Genomic DNA, 21,105 nt, shown 5'->3' on the forward strand with positions numbered 1-21,105 from the left:
ATTACATCACATCATTCAATGCATTCATACACATTCATTTAGACATTCGTAGGATCATCATCATCATAACATAGAGTACAAACAAATGCTTCGGCTCTGATGACAAGGCTTTGATGAGTATAAAGAAGCAAAGATATGCTTCGTTGTGTACGAAAAGAAGGGAAGGTGTTTTTTGCCTTCGGCTCAAAAAATACAAGTTTTGTCCACATCGAAGCAATTCATACACGGATGGAAAGGTAAAAATATATTACAAGGAATGGACAAATTTACAGAGCAATGTTTGATTCCTAAATTACAATATCTTTTACAAAGATAATTCAAATTTCTCTAGAGCTTTTTGCAGTAGCTTCATCAGTATCCGTCAAGCTTCGGATCATTGACCTTCGGCTTCGTCATCCTGTACATAACAAAGCGGTACAAGGTAAATATAAATCTCAGGAGAAGGTAAGCAACAGGTACAAGTTTAATATCGTTTTAAGATGACTTCTAGCTTCATCACCAGCTAAGTTCCGCCCACCCTGTGACACCCCAGTGTCACCTAGGGTTTCTCTCAAATGACAAACCAAGAATCATTATTTTATGTGAGCCAAAGTAAGCATGGGCATCAAATTAACTTAAGTAATAAGGAATTCACCAAGCATATACTTAAAAGTATCATGATCAAAACAATTGAGACCTTTAAAAGATAAGAATGTGCAACCCTAATTAAAGACCCTAAGTAAGCCCTATGATCAAAACTCAGGAAAATAAGAAAAAGGGTATGAAAAGTTTAAAATTATGAATGGAGCCAATTATAAAAATTAAAGTACATTTAATGGGCAACAAGAAATGTTGAGAAAACTTAGCCAAAATAACTCAAATAAAACCCTAAATCAAGCTTCTCATGTGGGGACTTAATGGGAATTCTGAATTTCAGAATTCTGAAATTCAGACCTTGAGCCAAAGATCAGGGGTGTTCACCTTGATCCCTAACTCGAATCCTAATGGCCCCATTGACAAAATTGTGTCTAACTAACCCCTCTGTCGTGTGCCAGAAGATGGCATTGGGACGCGAGCCCTAGACACGACAAAACCTTAGATTTGCCTCGGGTTTGGGCAGGGAGACAGACCAGATTTCCTGGCTCCATATCTCTGCAACCAGTAGGCAAAATCCTATGACCCCCACACAAGAATGGTAGCTTGTAGGGAGGAGAAGAGGTTTTGTGCACTGACCAAGGCGAGAGTAGGCTCGAATGAGCGACCACACGCGCCAGAGCTTGGGCAGAACGCACGGGCACACGTGTTCGACCCTGGTCGGCACGCCAGAGCTCGCCCAACCCGCGCGCGCGCTCACCCCGGCGTCCGATCAAGTCCGCCGCGCGCCCACGCTTTCGGCCGTGCCCGCCCGCGCCTATAAAGCCTCCCGGGGCGCACCTCACTTTGCCCCGCACTCACCCTCATCGGCCAGCCACTTTTCCTTAGCTCCGGCGAGCTTAATTCCGCCCGCCATTGCCGCCAGACCTTCGGCCATCGTGGCCAGCCCACTCCAGCCATCCTCTGGGCAAGCCAGTGCTTCGGCTAGCTCCGCCAGTAGCCCGTGAAGCTTGCCAAGCCCTCGGACCCGGCCGGACTTCACCGGAGGCCCGAGATCGACCTCACCAGACTTCGGTCTTCCGCCGCCGCGCGTGGACCGAGCTATCCAGTGAGTCCCCGCCCAATTCCTTGCGCTCATATCTTCTCTGGCATCCCGTGGACCTCCCTGACCCTTTTGATTGAACTATCTCGCCGTGACCAGGCCGGACTCCTCGCCGCCGACGAGCATCCCCGCCTGCGCGCGTGGACCGGCCGACTCCGGCCATCTCCGACGGCGTTCCGCACACCGTTGTGATCCCCGAGACCTCCCCTTCATCCTCGACCACTTCACCGGAGCAATCTCGCCGCCGGTAAGCCCTCTGCCCTTTGTTCCGCCGCGGTTACTGTTAAGGTAGAAGAAGGACCTCGGGTTAGGATTTGTAGAACCCGAGGGGTTTTCTGTAATGTCAGTGACTCATGTGAATAGTAGTCTAAGGACTGATTCGCGAAGAAAACATAGAAAACCCGCCAGGGACCCCAGTGCAAAGTGGATTTCCATTTAAACCAATTCTGTTATTCTTTTAAATAACCAGAGAACTTAGAAAATCCATAACTTGATGAAATCTTAATAAAAAGTTGTCAAACCAATTTTGCTAGCTTCTGAATATTATAATCTGTCATTTAAAAATAGTAGACCCTATACTTTCTGTTCAAAGTTTTAGAGTTTAAAACTAAAAACGTAAACCCACTAAACCTTGTTTAATTAAGGAAAATTAGTTTTTCTTCTGTGCTGAACTTAAGAAAATTTGTAGATGTTTAAACCTCATTTAGACACTACTTAAAAATAGTAGGAACCCCAGCATTAAAAATTATGATGTGCTTATTCATTTAAAGCTATTTTGCCCAAAACTTAGAGAAAATCAGAAAGGCCTTAGAAATAAATAAACAGTGATTAAGATTATTTTTCCTAGTTTGCTTATGTAACAAAGAACCTAGGAAAAATACAGAGACCATTAATTTGGACCAGTTTTAAATTAAAATGATTTATTTAGCCTTATATAGACTGAAAATCAATTATTCAAGAGGCAAAATAATAACCATAATGCTTAATAAAAATCCAGTGGACTTATAACCACTAGAGCCCCACTACAAAAATACAGAGCACCTCAGCCCAACTTTTTAAGTAAGAAAAATAAATATAGAGTGATAATAAGGCATTTTTCCAATAAATCATGAACAACCCCTAATAATGTGATAATGGGCAACCAAAAATTAGCTAAGTCCATAATGAGATAAACTACCAGAGAAAAATGCAAACCCATGAAAAGGAAGCAAACTCATACCAATTGCCAATGATTTAAGAGAAAGGCCACTTAATTCAAATAATGCATACCACCCCTTCCCTTAAGCAAAAAGATGCCAAACTTCAGAATGATTGCTCTTGCACAAAATAATAACCAAAAAAATAAGAACTTTGTTGTTTGATGTGTTTCAAATATAGTGGTAGTAGAAAGCACCTATTTGGCTGGAAACTTGAGAAAACCATAGAAAAATAATTAAAAGGTATTAATGATTAGAAATTTATATCACGTCATGTGATAACACCTAAAAGCCAGCAAAAATGAGTTTTAGAGAATTACCCACTGTTAAATAATAGTTGTAGTTCAAAGCACCCCTTCTGCCCTAAAATTTGATAATTTTCTCCAGAGAAAATTATTCACTTTCTGATCCCCAAATTTTGAGACAGAGAAACACACACCAGTAACAAGCCACTGTAATTTTTGCAGAATTTTTGGAATTTTATAAAAGCAACTTGTAGTTCAAACCTACTCCAAAACATTAAAGAGAATAAAGGAAAAAGGAAAGAAGAAATAAACCCCACCTCAATAAGTCTAACTTGAGTACTTAATCAACTCTCACTAAGACTTAAAAGGAATTCAGTGGAACCCCAAAGATAAACCTACTACTTACCTTAGCTAAGTTTAACCCAATTTACAAAGTATACCACTAAAGGGTCTTACATAAGTAAAGTTAACTTGTTTAAACTCATGTAGATCATACACCTTTAAAGTTGTAATTTCTAAAAGCACATATCGTATCATGCATATATCTTACGCATTGCATTCATTAGATTGTAATCTTGCCGACGGAGAGTACGTGCTCATCCCCGAGCAAGGACCTGTCCAAGAGGAGGACCAGGAGCAGGCTTTAGAGGCTGCTATCGAGGATCTCCCCGCAGCCCCAGCAATTGAAGGCAAGCCCCGGTTTTATGCATAACCGTATTATTATATGCTACTTTACTACACTTAATGCTTGTAGGATTGTAATGTGCACTTAAGTGTAGGAGTTGCTTGAAACCTCTAGTTGCATGAACTTAGGATTCCTTTTTGAGATGGATACTAGTATGCTAGGTTGAGTAGCTGCTATGCTAAATCAGGATCTCGGTAGAAGTCGAGTGATTTTTCTAGCACTCGCGCGAGGTCAGGAATTGATTGTATTCATCTTGATAACGGGATCTATGTTGGTCTATGGACTTGGATCCAGGGAGGATGCCTTGTCCATGAGACGGGAAAAAGGAATTAAGGATTAATGTGTGGATACCTGAGTCAAGCTTTTGAACGTACTAAGCACATGCCGGGAAAAATGGTAACCGGTAAACCTAGTACCTGAGTGAAGCCGGGCGCGGACTTTATCCCTCATGCGACCTGAGACTGGGTCTCCCATGCTAGCTATGGTGGGTATAAGTGCGGTCACTGCACGGCGGCAGCCGGGGTCAGTGGAGCATTGTATGCCAAGGCGGTGAGGCCTGGACGCGAACGGGGAATCGATGGGGACGGTTGTCATGTGTGGGGTCGGAGTACCCTGACATGCCGTGTGTTTAGGTTTACCTTGCAAGGTTTAAAACTCGATTCGAATCGTCTGCTTCTCACAGCTAATGAGACTGCTTGATTCCTTGTACTGCATCGAGTAAGAAGTGAAACATGGTTACATGAGATAATTTGTTGATTGAACTAAATGCTTGTTACCATGTATGCTTAGAAGGAGCAAATCTAGCTAAGTTAAAGATGATAGAATTTGAAAAGCTAAAAATTGATTTTAGAAACAGCTAGTGCTTTTGGCAAACCAAACCCCTCAGCCAAACAGCTGCATAGTCTAGAGGTAGAGGAGTAGACTCCTCACACCAGTTAAGTCTAGCTGAGTATTAGTATACTCAGCCTTGCTTGTGGCACCATTTTTGCAGGTACCATTCAGGAAATGGTTGATGGTGTGACTTGGCCTACCACCCTGCCACCGGGTTGGACGGTCGAGTGGGATGTTGCTCCGGCAGGAGAGGAGCATGAGGACTAGTGGGCTAGGCCTTGCCCATTTCCTCTTTACCGACGATATCGATTATCCGCTGCACTTTATTTTGTGAACTCTTATTTGCTACTCAAAAACTCCGATTGATGTAATAACTCAGTACTTAATTTGAGGTTCCTGTTTTATTGTATTTCTTCTGTGACTCACCTTCGAGTGAGATTGTGGAATTTGATCCTGGTTAAGTGGCTCTATCAGACTAGATCTGAGGGACTGACAGGTTATTCCGATTTAAGTGTGTTACGGCCCCTGAGGCGTGACTTAGGCACTTAAGCTGGAATAATTCGGGCGGTTCTGCCACAGCTGGTATCGGAGCAAATTCCACCACAGAGAAGGACAATAAACCATGAATACCAATTTTCAAAATCTAAAACTTGCCTAGAAACTGTTACGGATCGTCAGGACTAGACCACTAGACCTAGGACGAAAGGCCTTAGGCATAGAGGGAGAAATAGGTGGCTAACTAATTAGGCCCCGTGGGCCAATACTTATATTTTAAGGATGCCCTAAAAAGCACCCTATTTTCTTTTTGAGAGGCAACGTTTCTTCCAGCATGCATGCATTATAAAACACCAAGAGAAATTAAAATTTGAGCTAACCCTCTTTCTTTAAAACCATCCAGGCTCTCTTTTTCTTTTTCCTTCCACCATAATCTTTATCTTTGATTCCCTTCCGCAGATGAATTCACCCACCCCCGCCAGTGGAGGAGACTCTCGTTTCAGTTCTGACTTCCTTTCTCGCGATGGCTTTCCTTCCATCTTGTGGGAAGTGCTTAACTCCGCCGGTTACCCTACGCCCCCTTTGTACACGGTGCAGTTGTATGAGGAGCATCGGGTACCTCGTTGTCGGGTCTGGCTGACTTTGGAGGCTCATCCCCTTCAGCCGGGTTGGCGTTCTCTTGACTCTGAGACGATTGGACTCAAGACGGACGACACCGTTGAGGCAGCAGCCATGAAGACTCTAACGACTTTTTGTGGCTACCATCCCCTGGAGATGGTGATGCACCCTTTGGGACTCTTCCCCGCTGAGAAGAAGGATGATCCCATGTGGTGTAACCGCGTGAGCCATGTGAAGGATGTGTGGGCAATGTATCCTGACTTGGTTGGGAGAGTCACTGTTCAGTGCATGAGTGCGCTGAACCGCCTTCAGGCCCTTCAGAGCGATGCTATGACACTTCTTGCTAACACCGCTCAGACTGCCAAGCTCACTCTCGACAGTCGGGAAGATTTTGTGGTCGACCTATCCACAGAGTTGGTGGAGAAGGATCTGCAGGTGGAAAGGCTGAGCCAGCGTATCACCACCCTGGAGCAGCAAGTGGAGATCCGAGACAACACTATTGATGTCTTGGAGAACCAGCTTCACGATGTGCAGAGGGAACTCGAGGAAGCAAATGACCACTTGGACATGCACCACCTGGAGATGGAGGCCAATGAAGCAGGAAGCGAGGGAGAAGAGGCTCCCGAGGAGCTAGGACCAGCCCCTAGTGCCAATGGGACTACCTCCGCGATGCCTCCTTCACCCGTATCTAGTGTCGCTTCCACCGCTCAGGGTTAAGCAGTCGCTTCGACATTTTTAGGCGGATAGAAACCTATGCGAGCTTAGTAGTATCACATTTTGGACTAGGCTTACGGGTACTTTCCCCTGATTGATGTAACCCTGTAAACTTTTGAAATCAGTGGGATCTTTGTCACCATGTTATCTTCATTTCGAACCTAATATTATGATTATGGCATTTTTCCTTCCATATGAGATGATATCTTGTCGTTCGAAACTGCGAGTTGGGATAACAATGGCGACAATCTCTGTTTTCAGATGGCAGCTAGGCAGCGTCGCGGGCAGAACGAGCAAGCTCCCCCACCACCTCCCCCAGCTCCCACAGTGCAGGAGCTGATGGCCCAGCAGAATGAGATTCTGCGACAGCTATTGCAGCGCCAGCCCCACCAACAGCAGCATAATGGAGGCCAGCATCAGCGACCTCCGGCTATGGCAACTTACCAGGAGTTTCTGAGCACGCAGCCGCCCTTGTTCACCAAGGCAGAGGATCCGTTGGACGCCGACGTATGGCTTCGCGTCGTCGAGTCCAAGTTTCCCCTCCTCACAGGAGACTGCCCTGATGAGGCCAAGGCTCGCTTCGCCGCACAGCAGCTTCGCGGCCCTGCTCGAACTTGGTGGGACCACTTCCGTGCTATGCTCCCCGCTGATCGTGAAGTATCTTGGGAGGAATTCAAGACTGCCTTCAGAGGACACCACATCCCAGCTGGCATTCTTGATCGGAAGTTGAATGAATTTCTGGCCCTTAATCAAGGAACCCGCACGGTACTGCAGTACGCACAAGCCTTCAACGACTTATGCCAGTATGCAGGGTATCATGCTGATTCTGATGAGAAGAAGAGGGATCGCTTCCGCAGGGGTCTCAATACCAAGCTGCGGGAACGACTCAACACTGTCCGGGCTGATAGCTTCAATGAGTTGGTCAACATGGCCATCTCCCAGGAGGATTGCATTGTTGCTCATCGGGCAGAGAAGAAGAGAAAGGCACCAATGACAGCACCACCCGCTCAGGCTCAGAGGTTCCAGATTGTTTCTCACAATCAGAGCAGGGGTTTTCAGCAGCAGGCAGGCAGATGGGTGATCAGGCCACCTGTTGACGCCTTTTCGGAGCGCCAAATACTCAAGAAGAACCGGCGGCGGTGCTCTCTGGTCAGGCGCGGACGGTCCGCGGCCTGGGGCCGGACGGTCCGCGACCTGGCGCAGGGGCTAGGTTTTCCTGCCTGACGTCCGGACGGTCCGCGCCCTGGGGCCGGACGGTCCGCGCGTGTGCAGGGGCGGCGGAAGATCGCCGGCGGCGCCTGGATCTCGCTCCCGGGAGGGACCCCGTCGGGGAGGAGAGATCCTAGGGGTTGTCTAGGCTCGGGCCGGCCGACCTAGACTCCTCTAATCGACGTAGAGTCGAGGAGAGGCGGAGAATTTGGGGATCGAGAGGCTAAACTAGAACTAGACTAGAACTACTCCTAATTGTACTTGAAATAAATGCGAATAGAAGTTGTATTGATTCGATTGTTGATGATTACAAATCGGCCGTATACCTCTCTATTTATAGAGGAGGGGGGCTGGACCCTTTACAAACTAATTCCCGAGCTTATCCCGCGATTTTAGCCAACAACCGTAGCACAAAACTCGGAACCCTAATCTGCTCTGCGCACGCGCGGACAGTCCGGCCCACAGGCGCGGACCGTCCGGACCGCGGACCGTCCGGCCTCAGGGCCGGACAGTCCGCCGGCTCATTTCTGGTTCGAACATATGCCCCCCTGCCTTTTGGTGGAGCTAGGCGAACCAAAAGCAACTAACTCGATGTGATCACATCGGTTTTCTTAGGCATCTTGCCACATACTAGGATGGTACTGTTTGAGGAAACGCCCATTCAAAGCCTTAGGTAAATCCTTGCCTTGTAATGTTTGTAGTAAATAAGTGTTACCAGACATCACCTATTTCACCTTATAAGGGCCCTCCCAGCTTGGCGACCATTTCCCGAACTTTCGGTCTTTATTCCTTAGAGGTAGAATGGTCTTCCACACCAAGTCTCTTACTTGGAATGATTTTGCTTTGACCTTCTTGTTGTAGGCCCTGGCTACCATGATCTTGTCCTTTTCTATTGCTCCCAAAGCTATCATCCTCTTGTCGGTCACCTCATCAATATTATCCATCATTGAATTATAATAATCAGTAGCAGTTAGATCATTTTGTCTGGCAAACCTGACAACATTCAAACTTATTTCCACAGGTAACACTGCTTCCTGCCCATAGACAAGCTCAAAAGGAGATACTTTAGTAGCACTATGTTTAGATATTCTATGAGCCCATAAAGCTTCAGACAAAATCTTATGCCAATGTTTAGGATTATCAGATACCTTCTTCTTTATCAAATTAATCAACGTCCTATTACTAGACTCGGCCTGTCCATTGGCCTGAGCATAATATGGAGACGAATTAAGCAGCTTAATTCTGTATAATTCAGCAAATTCACGTACCTCCTTTGACATAAAAGAAGTACCTTGATCTGTAGTCAAAGTCTGGAGAATGCCGAATCTATGAATAATATGCTCAGTTATGAACTCAATTACCTCCTTGTGCGTCATGTTCTTTAGAGCAACGGCTTCAGTCCATTTGGTGAAATAGTCAGTGGCAACTAACACAAACCGATGCCCTTTTGATGATGAAGGATGAATTTCTCCAATAAAGTCTAATCCCCATCCTCTGAATGGCCAAGGCTTGATGATAGGATGTAATTCGGCTGCAGGGACCAACTGTAGGTCGCCGAATTTTTGACACACTTGGCACCCCTTGTAGTACTTGAAACAATCAGCTGTCATACTAGGCCAATAAAAACCAGACCTTCGCAACAACCACTTCATCTTTGGAGCTGATTGATGGGTACCACAAATTCCTTCATGTACTTCGGCCATAGCTAATATAGCATCATCTGGGCCCAAGCACTTAAGCAGGACATCATTAACCGTTCGGCGGTAAAGTTCATCACTCATCAAAATATACTTGAAAGCTGTTCGCCGAATGTTCTTATCTGTCCTGATATTGGGATTTTGCAAATAATTAAGTATAGGTGTCCTCCAATCACTTGCATCGGCTTCATTGTCAGCCGAATCGATTAAGAGAACATTTCTGGTAACCCCGGACGGTCCGGCGTCATCACGCGGACGGTCCGCGACCTGGGAATTTGGCTCTGCACTGGTTATCAGATTTTCAGTTTTGTGAAATTTCCCTCTCTTTATCCGATAACCCGATGCATCTTGTGCCAAGTCGTTAGCTCTATGATTCTCAACTCTAGAGATATGCCGAATACTGAATTCGTCAAAAGAATGGATTATGCTCCAACATTTCTCAAGATAACTATTTAGAGTACCATCAAGACATTGATATTCTTCTAACACTTGTTGGACAACCAGCTGAGAATCACCAAATACCTTCACATGTTTTACTCCCATACCATTTAAAAGCTCTAAACCGAATAGGAGGGCCTCATATTCAGCTTGATTATTAGTGCAATACGTTTTCAATCGGCTAGAGAAGTCAAAGGAGACATTACTTGGTGAAACAAGCACAATGCCAATTCCTTGCCCTTCATTGCAAACCGATCCATCAAAATATAAAGTCCAAGGAGTAATAGTGAGGTATGATATGTCTAGTTCATGAATATCATTAACCCGATGTTCTACAATAGAGTCCGCTACGACTTGGCCTTTCATAGATTTCAATGGTTCATAAGCCAAGTCATATTCTATGAGTGCATAAGCCCACTTACCAATTCTACCACTCATAATTGGGTTATGCAACATGTACTTGATTACATCGGCTTGACCAGAAACAGTGCAATGACTAGACAGTAAATAACATCTACATTTGGTGCATGCATAAAACAAGCATAAGCATAACTTTTCAATAAAAGTGTACCTTGTTTCAGCATCCACCAACCTTCGGCTTAGATATGTCACCACATGCTCCTTCCCCTCAGTTTCTTGTGTCAGAACAGCCCCAATAACCTTGTCTTCAGCTGCAATGTATAATCTGAATGGTGCTCCTACTTGTGGTGCTTTTAACACGGGAGCCGAAGACAAGTATTTTTTAATGAGATCAAATGCTTCCTGCTGCTCTGCCCCCCAAGTGAATTCAGCATCATTCTTAAACCGAAGGATAGGGGTGAAGGCATCAATCTTCCCGGCTAAGTTAGAAATAAACCTTCGTAAATAATTCACCTTGCCGAGAAACCTCTGCACTTCGACCTTACACGTCGGAGGCCCCACATTCCGAATAGACTTGATTCGGTCAGGGTCTATTTCTATACCATGTTCATGGATGATAAATCCAAAAAACTTACCAGCCGACACTCCAAAAGCACATTTACGTGGGTTCATTTTTAAACCATACCGACGCATTTTATCAAAGGCTTTGCGCAAATCAGCTATATGAGAACTAAACTCAGCCGATTTGACTACAATATCATCAATGTAGACTTTCACAGTGTTTCCTAACAACTCATGGAAGATCAGATTCATAGCCCTCTGATAAGTAGCACCAGCATTTTTAAGACCGAATGTCATGACAACCCATTCAAATAAACCAATGAAGCCTGGACATATAAAGGCCGTTTTGGACGCATCTTCTTTGGCCATGAAAATTTGATTATATCCGGCATTACCATCAAGGAAGCTAATAATTCTATTCCCTGATGCATTATTGATTAATGTGTCGGCTATGGGCATGGGATATTCATCTTTAGGAGTTGCTTTATTTAAATTACGAAAATCAATGCATACTCTAAGCTTACCTGACTCCTTCTTCTCCACCGGCACAATATTGGAGACCCACTCTGCGTATCTGCAAGGTCTAATAAAATTAGCTTCTAGCAGCCGGTGGATTTCGTCCTTGATTCGTGGGAGAAGATCTGGACGAAATGTTCTAGCTTTCTGCTTGAAAGGTCTGAAACCAGGCTTAATAGGCAGCCGATGTTCGACAATTTCTCGGCTTAGTCCAGGCATTTCAGTGTAATTCCAAGCAAAACAATCTGAATATTCCTTCAATAGACCGATCATCTCATTTCTAGAATCGGTCTCCAGGGTCTTGTTTACAAAAGTCGGCCTTGGAGTTTTACCATCTCCTATGTTAATCTCCTCCAAAGGATCGGCCGATGTAAACCCCTGTCCTAGTTTATCAAGATCTCTGAATTCCTCTATCATGTCCCCCACAGAGGAATCAGATGATCTTTGTGTGATGGCGGACTTTCCGGTCTCGGGGACCGGATCATCCGTAATACTGTCTTTTCGTTGTGGTAGATGTTCGGTCTTAAAGTCCGAACTCTTTTGTGAAAGACCAGACCATCCGGCCTTAGCGGCCGAACTGTCCGTGACCAAAGACTCATGAACTTTGTGTGTATTCATCATTTAACTTTATTTAGGATTTAGTCGATTCTCCATCGGCTCTAGCATTACAGGAATGAAACCTTTCTTATCTATACTTATGAATTGATAATCAAAAAAGTCTACTCCTGTGAGACATGTAGCAGTCTCATAAGTCCAGAGTACAGGGGCATCGGCCACAGCGATGCAGGCCGATACATCAGCATGTACTTGTTCTATGTCATCGCCTACCCATTGTATTAGCATTTGATGTAATGTAGAAGGTATACACTGATTGGCGTGAATCCAATCTCTGCCTAAGATTAAACTGTAATTTCCTTCTACATCAGCGACGAAGAATGCAGCAGCAAGGGTCTTAGTCCCGATGGTTAATTCAACGGACGTGACTCCCCTGGCTTTGATCGAACTATCAGTTCCAACACCGCTGAGGGTCATGTTGGTCTTGACAAGTTCGTCATCTTGTTTACCTAATTTTCTGTATAATGAATAAGGCATTAGATTTACAGCCGCCCCTCCATCTACCAACATCTTAGCAATCGGTATCCCATCAATGTGGCCGCGCACGAAGAGCGGCTTTAAATGATTTACCGATTCTTTTGGTTTAGTAAAGGCGGCTTCTTTAGGACCAAAATCAAACTGGGCAACAACAGGTTCATCGTCGTCGATAATAGTACAATCGACAGAAAATGTAATAATATTTACATCCATACCTGGGTGTTCGGGAGAAGCCTCGTAGTCGACCAGGTCTTCTCCCAGCAGGTCGTCCTCTTCCATTGATGTTGTCGTGTCGTTGGAGGCTTCCTGGTGAACGGCGGACGGTCCGCGTGCGGTGGCCGGACGGTCCGCGCCTGGTGCAGGTTGTCCAGAGACTTCCTGGTGAACGACGGACGGTCCGCGCGTAGGGGCCGGTCGGTCCGCGCTTGGTGCAGATTGACTTTCTATTTCTGTGGCCGTTTGTTTTTTCTCAACGGCCTTCGGTCTCCATTTCTTTTGCGGTGGCGGGTATAATGGATGAGTGTCATTAAATGTCTTTTCTGCCTCCTTCTCCTGGCTCTCCTTTGCTCTTAGGCGCTGTAATTTTCTCTTTTGGGATCGTGTCAATCCCGCTGGGCACCATCGAGGCATGGAGTATTTTGGATCGGCTGTTTTGATGGTAGCCGTATCCTTTTCGGTTGCGTTGGCCGATTCGCCGAAAATCATCGGCCCTTTATTGTCTCCCTGTATGACAACATCTGCGGTGCCTATTTTGATGATGTCCCCTTTTGTTGTTTTTTGAGTTGCTGCAGGCATATGCCCCCCTGCCGGATTGGTCGGCCTTGAAGGCCGAGTAGTCCGGCAATCCTGTTGGGTTTGTGCCTGGTGACCGGATTGAGCAGTGCTCAATCGGTCTTGTACTGGTGGCGTCAACCTGTTGAAAACAGATGTTTGGGGTGCCCCCCAGGCGGGGTACTGCGGCATCCCAAATGGATATGGTGGCATGCCCCACATTTGATTTGGGACATATGGCGGAGGTAAATATGTGTACGGATATGGCATAGGTGGATATGGAGGTGGAGGTGTCCGTGCAGGTATGTTAGGTCTCACTTGTATAGTATGACCTTTCATTTCTTCCGATTGGTGGGGTGGTCCAATCGGCCTGACCTGGCGCTGCTCATGAATGGGTGAGCGGGGTCGCTTTGCTGGCCGGTCACTGGGGCCGGCCTTCTTTTTTACGTATTTAGACAATAATTGATCAAAAGTTGGGCCGGCTTTAACCAACCGACCAGCTGCTTTGAATGTATTTGTTTTCCACGTACCTATCTCTGGTCGTCGTGGTTTGAAAGTACGTGGACGTTGTGGATCCTGAGTACGGCCGGACTGTCCGTCGGAGCTCTCCGGACCGTCCGGTGGGGTCCCGGACCGTCAGCGCCTACGTGCCGGACCGTCCGGGATACGCAGCACGGGCTCCTGCATCTGTCTCCCTGTCTGCGCTTGCCCCCCAGTACTGGAGGCTGTGATGGTCACCTTTAGGGTCTCCCCTCCATCGGGAGTCTTCTCGGCCACCACTTTCCTGCAAGAAACGTTACGATCCCCATCGGCCTCTTTAGCATTGCCGATGATTGTCTCTTTGCCTTTGTCTTTATCGGCTGTGTTTGGCCGAACTAGGACTTTCTTGCCCTCGAAGTCAATCATGTTCATCGGAAAGGGCTCTGTATCCACCTGCATTTCCTGAAATTTCAATCGTCCTTCGTTAATGGCCGATTGAATCTGTCGACGGAATACATTACAATCATTAGTGGCATGAGAAAATGAGTTATGCCATTTGCAATATGCACGACGTTTTAGCTCGTCGGCGGATGGAACAGTGTGATTTATTTTAATGTTGCCATTTTTAAGTAATTCATCAAATATTCTATCACACTTACCAACATTAAATGTAAACTTAACCTCCTCTTGCCGTTTCTTTTGAACCGGCTGTAAGGAGGCACAAGCCGAAGATTTGGCCTGCTTTGGCCAAACCATTTCAGCAGCATACACCTCTGTTGATTCGTCTTCTGAGCTACTTTGGTCGCATTCTACTACATGTACGTTGTGACGAATTGTTTTAGCAGTTTCTTTGCTTCGGCTTTCACAAGCCAAAGCTCTCTGGTGTAATTGTGCTAGTGTAAAGAATTGGATGCCTTCTAATCTTTCTTTTAAATAATATCGCAGACCATTAAAGGCTAATCCTACTAGCTGTTTCTCTGCTAAATGAATTTGAAAGCATCGGTTTCTTGTATCTCGGAATCTCCGGATGTAATCATTAACCGATTCATCTTTTGTCTGTCACAATGACACTAAATCTACCAAATCCAACTCATAGTCACCGGAGAAAAAATGATCATGAAATTTTTGTTCTAGATCCCCCCATGATGAAATGGAATTAGGAGGTAAAGTGGCATACCATGCAAATGCGGTTCCTGTTAGCGATAATGAAAATAAACGTACGCGAAATGCCTCTGTGTCGGCCAATTCTCCCAATTGTGCTAAGAACTGGCCTATATGTTCACGTGTGTTTTTCCCTTGATCACCCGAAAATTTTGCGAATTCGGGTATCCTGGTTCCCTGTGGGTATGGGTGGTGATCAAATCGGCTGTCATAAGGTTTCCGATATGATTGCCCCCTAGGGACCATGCTTACTCCGAGCTTATCTCGGAACGCCCCGGCTATTTCTTCCCTTACTATATCAATGGCAGCCGGTGCGAGACCACCGGCTCTCTGGTCAAACATAGGTGGGGTTGGCTGGATATTAGCATGCTGTCTTTCCCCCCCATTGGTTTGAGTTACGTGGTGCATTTTCATTTGCCCTATATGGGTCATAGGTTTGATCGTTTCTTTCCGGCCTCCTGGGTGGGGCCGGAAATCTTTCCTGGGCTCTGGATCTTGAATTAATGGGTTGATGCATTGTATAGTGCGATGGGAAGTGCTGCTGGGACGGGTGAGGATTCCGGTAACAATCCTCCTCAAAAAGGTCATGTGCGGACTGTCCGGACATTGGCCCGGACCGTCCGTGATTATGTGCGGACCGTCCGTTGTTGTACGTGGACGGTCCGACTGGGTAGTTTAGGTTCTGTGCCGTGTGTGGTGGCTCGGGCGCATGTCACACCCGGATTTCGGAGCACCAAGACCCGGGCGCGAACATAATCACCAGGTGTGCTGGGACCAAGTCTCACACATATGATGAATCATGGCACAGGATCGAATGTCACATCTTTACTACATAACAAGAGTTCTATACAAAATAAATAATTACATTATAAGGAGACAACGGTCCAGCAACCCAAAGTTGACTGGGAGACGACAGCCTAGATCTCTCACGAACTCAACGCAGCATCCTCCATGCGCCATCTTGCGGTACCTGTTCTTGACCTGTGGGGGGTGTGAGACAGCAAGAGTGAGCTCACATACGTTCATCGCTCAACAAGTTGTGGGGAATAATGTGCATGAACTCGCCAAAGGTGGGAGCTCACGTGAAGTGTAAGGCTTACCAAAGAGGATGGTTGGAGCTGAGTATTGCTTTTAAAGTTGGTCAAAATTTTATTAGCAATTACTAAGTATAAGTAAATACCAACCCAATTAAATAGTAGAACAAAAGTAACAACCTCACCTGCGATGCAATGCATATGACAAATTGAGTTTAATTTCCATAATTTAATCATGTGAGTGTCCGAGCCGCTCATGACCGTGAGCACGGCTAGTATACCAGTTTTACACTCTGCAGAGGTTGCGCATCTTTACCCACAAGTCATGTTACCCATCTGCCAAGGGATCGCGACTTCCCATACACCTCTACCGAGGAGGCGAGGCAGGGTAACACTACGAGGCCTTTACAAAGTTCCACTAGCTTTAGAAAACCCGCTACAGTTTATAGGAAGCTCCAATGCAGGAATCCCTTGCAGGACCGCCATCGCAGCAAAATCCTCCCGAGGGCCTCCCTACACTGACCACTCCCCTACTGCCCTTGCCCCTTTCGGGTAAGGTAGTCCTCCACTAGCTTTCCTAATTAATCAGCCAAGGGCGTCCCATAAACCCTTGTGGTAGCACTGTTTTCCCGGGTGGTTCTCCATGTTCCAATTAACATAATGATCTTAACATGAACAATAAATAATAAACAGATAATAAAAAGTGTAATCGTGAACAATGTATCTTCATACCCAAAACCACATAAAGCACTAGCAAGTACTACCCAAAAAGTTCAGTGGTAAACAAGGTATAAAGATAGACAAACTAGGGTAACCTATTGGGTCCCATCAAAATTAACCTATGCAGATCATTATGATTAATCAGAACATGAGTGGGTAAAAAGAAGTGATCAAGGGCACAACTTGCCTGGGACTTGAGATTCCAGGTACCAATCTTGCTCTTCAGATGACACGTGTCCTCATCGCTAAACGTAGCAATACAGACAAACATGGTATAGGCAAAATTAACATTACACCAAACATAAGATTAAACTGCATAAGAATATTCTACGCGTCTCTACGAGATCGTAGGAACAAGAATCACTAAATTCGGAGTTACGGTTATTAAGTTATGAATTTCTGAAATTATTTAGTGCTTAGAATAGATTAATCCAAATGAATAATTTTAATTCAAGTTTCATGGCTAAATAGTGTTACTAGTTGATAGACAATATTAATACAAAATTATTGCAACTGGAATGACTCAATTTGGAGTTAAAATGAATTTAATATGAATTATACAAGTTTGTAGAATTGTTTTTGTATTAAAAATCAATTTCTATATTGTTTTTCTCAATTTCCTCGGTTACTGGACTGCGCGCCAATTTCTAGAAAATACAGGGGCTACTGCACAAATGTTTCTAAGACTCTAAGAACAGCGCCCGAGGACTGCGGGTTATTTATCCTGAACCCGAGGGACTCTTTTAGAAAACGGCTTCAGCGAAGGGGGTGTCACAAGCTCTCGGCCGTTGGATCTGTTTTCAAGGGACATGATTAGATCGGCGTATTATGCGAACCGGTATTCAATCCGGGCCGCAGGATTCGCGATCTACGACCCATATTTTAAGTAATCGTGACTGCCCCAGGGCCATCCGATCCAAATCAAACGGATCCAATTCCATGCACGAAGCGTTACTCTCTCTTCTAATCTCGAACGTCCGCTCCACGATCAACAGCCCGGATCATCCCAACCGAAGGGGTACGCTGGTGTTCTAATCTAGGCCGTTCACATAGGATCTGATGTCCCAGGCGCTTTCTTCCTCCCTGGAACACGCCAGCGGCGGAGCCCGAGCGGACCACAACAGAAGGCTCGCCGGAGCACGCCAAGTTCTGGGTTCTGGCCGTCGATGTGGGATTAGACTAGGCGAAAAAGGGACCGAAGATCCTAACGAACGCGATAGAGAGCACCATACCTGGGATGGATGCGCTGACTGACCCGCCCACAGTGGTGAGTAGTAGTGGTGCATCGGTGAAGGATTCCGGTCGCCTGAAGCGCGGCTTCGCCCAAGCAAGGCCACGGAGGAGTCACGCCCAGCATGGCGAAGCTCCCATCATCATACATACAGGCAATGGCGCCCGCGGTTCCTTCTTATCCCCCTGCTCACCCTCTCTGCCCTTCCGTCGCTCGAGTGATTCCTGGCGCGTATGCATAACAGAAGGGGAAACGGCAGAAGGTGGCTTGGCTTTTATAGCACGACAGATGATTCCGAGTTGGCAATCGACCGGTTGCCCTGAGAACGCCACCGAGATTCACGGCAGGTGGAGCAAGCAGCCAGAGAAAAGGATAAGAAGTAGCGACGAAGTAGCGGCGTCTGTTACGGAGTTCGCGCGGAAGAAGAAACTGGCTTCCTGGGCCCACGTGTAAGAGACACGGGTCTTCCACTGTGAGCGACCCCATGTGTCAGTGTCTGGGTTTCCAAGTTGGGCTGGCGCGGTAATGTGGCCCAATAGTCCAGCCGGTCACGCGATTAGTTGGGCCGAGGGGAGAAAATCGGCCCAGGTAGGCTTACAGGTTTATCTTTTCTTCTTTTTTTTTAATTTCAGAGTTCTTCCTCCAAATTCAATTCAAATTCAAAATTCCTATTTAAAATCCCCCAAGTGTCAAAATTAATACTAATACAAATATTACCCCTAATATTTTCAATATTATTATTTATTATTTTCCTTATTATTTATAGGAAGAATAAATGGTTTTATTAAAATTCCCTCTCTCATTTTCTTAATTCCTTTTCTAATTTTCAACTTCAAATTCAATCTTCGAATCCCAAATTATATTTGAGCGGATACTTTAAAATCTAGTTAATTACACAATCAAAGAGATACTCAGCATGATGCATGTCCCTATTTTTGTCAATGCTTTTATATGCACATTTCATACACACTAGAAGTAGGGAATAGGTAATTTAAGGAAATAATTCTCTATCTTAAAAAAAATTCTTTAGAGAATAAATATAAAGGTGTATATATATTTTAACAAATGGAGAGCTAAAATCATACAGGGGTATTTTTTATAAAGAAAATATTCATTTTTAGGATGAGTGACTTCAAAAATCTTTATTGAATGATATTTTAGTTTAACTCTTCTCGAGAAACCCACATAAATCCTAAAATAGGATTTTGGGTGTTACAAATCCTACCCCCCTTAACAGAAATCTCGTCCTCGAGATTTGTGAGAAAGGGATATAGAGAGATTTGGTATGTAAATTAGCTTTTAGTTTCCCATTAGTTGAAAATTAAGAGTCCACTTTTAATAATCCTTAATGGGTGATTAGGAGAGTGTAGACATCCAGCTACTTATTATGTAGGATAAAAGATAGGAAGGTTAGGGCAAGATTAGACTGGGGTAAGACAGTTTATGGTGAGAAGAACTCCGTGTTGGATGGTAATGCACCAAAAGATCCAGTTTGACTTCTCTCCTTCCTTGACGGGGTTGATCTTTTCCTTTTCCGGTCTTGAGCTCATTAATTCGAGGTTAGTGTATATTATCGGAGTTGGGGAAATATGGTTAGAATAGTTATGGGTGAGATGGACTACATGATGTAGGTCAAAATCTGGTTGGTCAGGTGGGGGTTAATAGATTATGCAATCCATCAAGACTCTATTGGTTGGGTTAGCTCATGGTTGTTATTCTAGAGTGGGATAAATACGCTAATTAGGGCAAGATGAATCCATAAGGATAGGGTAGAATCTTTTGAGGTCAGTTAGATCTATTAGGATAAGATAAAATCTTTTCAAGGTAAGATGAATCTACTAATGTAAGAGAGAGTCTTTTAAGATAAGATGGATTGGTTAGAATGAGATCTTTTTAGGATAAGATAAATCTCTTAAGCTAGATATATTCCAATGGGGATAATCTAGGTTGTCTAGTTATTTTATAAATATATTTTTTTATACCTATGTGTATATGCAGATGCAATTGTGGACATTACTCCACAACTCATCACACTCAATCAAAGATCCAAATCAAACAAGTATCATAAGAACAAGCATTAAAGCACATAAATATGTATAAAAATAGTTTTGTTTTTTTTGTTCTTTAAGATTAGGTCTCCTATACATAATGGTCACTTTAGGCATGGGATTTCAAAGTGTGAATCCACATTTGTCTTTAGAAAGAAAAGGTAAGAATAATCAGAGTAAAGCGGAAATAGATGAGAAATGATCAAGATAAGCTTAGGAAAGAATCAGAGTAAGGTAAGTAGGTAAGGGTTGTCCAGTTCTATCTAGGTTTCGTCCTACAGTCAACATTCCTCTGATACCACTTCTGTCACACCCGGATTTCGGGGCACCAAGACCCGGGCGCGAACATAATCACCAGGTGTGCTGGGACCAAGTCTCACACATATGATGAATCATGGCACAGGATCGAATGTCACATCTTTACTACATAACAAGAGTTCTATACAAAATAAATAATTACATTATAAGGAGACAACGGTCCAGCAACCCAAAGTTGACTGGGAGACGACGGCCTAGATCTCTCACGAACTCAACGCAGCATCCTCCATGCGCCATCTTGCGGTACCTGTTCTTGACCTGTGGGGGTGTGAGACAGCAAGAGTGAGCTCACATACGTTCATCGCTCAACAAGTTGTGGGGAATAATGTGCATGAACTCGCCAAAGGTGGGAGCTCACGTGAAGTGTAAGGCTTACCAAAGAGGATGGTTGGAGCTGAGCATTGCTTTTAAAGTTGGTCAAAATTTTATTAGCAATTACTAAGTATAAGTAAATACCAACCCAATTAAATAGTAGAACAAAAGTAACAACCTCACCTGCGATGCAATGCATATGACAAATTGAGTTTAAGTTCCATAATTTAATCATGTGAGTGTCCGAGCCGCTCATGACCGTGAGCACGGCTAGTATACCAGTTTTACACTCTGCAGAGGTTGCGCATCGTTACCCACAAGTCATGTTACCCATCTGCCAAGGGATCGCGACTTCCCATACACCTCTACCGAGGAGGCGAGGCAGGGTAACACTACGAGGCCTTTACAAAGTTCCACTAGCTTCAGAAAACCCGCTACAGTTTATACGAAGCTCCAATGCAGGAATCCCTTGCAGGACCGCCATCGCAGCAAAATCCTCCCGAGGGCCTCCCTACACTGACCACTCCCCTACTGCCCTTGCCCCTTTCGGGTAAGGTAGTCCTCCACTAGCTTTCCTAATTAATCAGCCAAGGGCGTCCCATAAACCCTTGTGGTAGCACTATTTTCCCGGGTGGTTCTCCATGTTCCAATTAACATAATGATCTTAACATGAACAATAAATAATAAACAGATAATAA

This window comes from Zea mays, chromosome 8 (assembly GCF_902167145.1).
Source record: "Zea mays cultivar B73 chromosome 8, Zm-B73-REFERENCE-NAM-5.0, whole genome shotgun sequence".
NCBI classification, from domain to species: Eukaryota; Viridiplantae; Streptophyta; class Magnoliopsida; order Poales; family Poaceae; genus Zea; species Zea mays.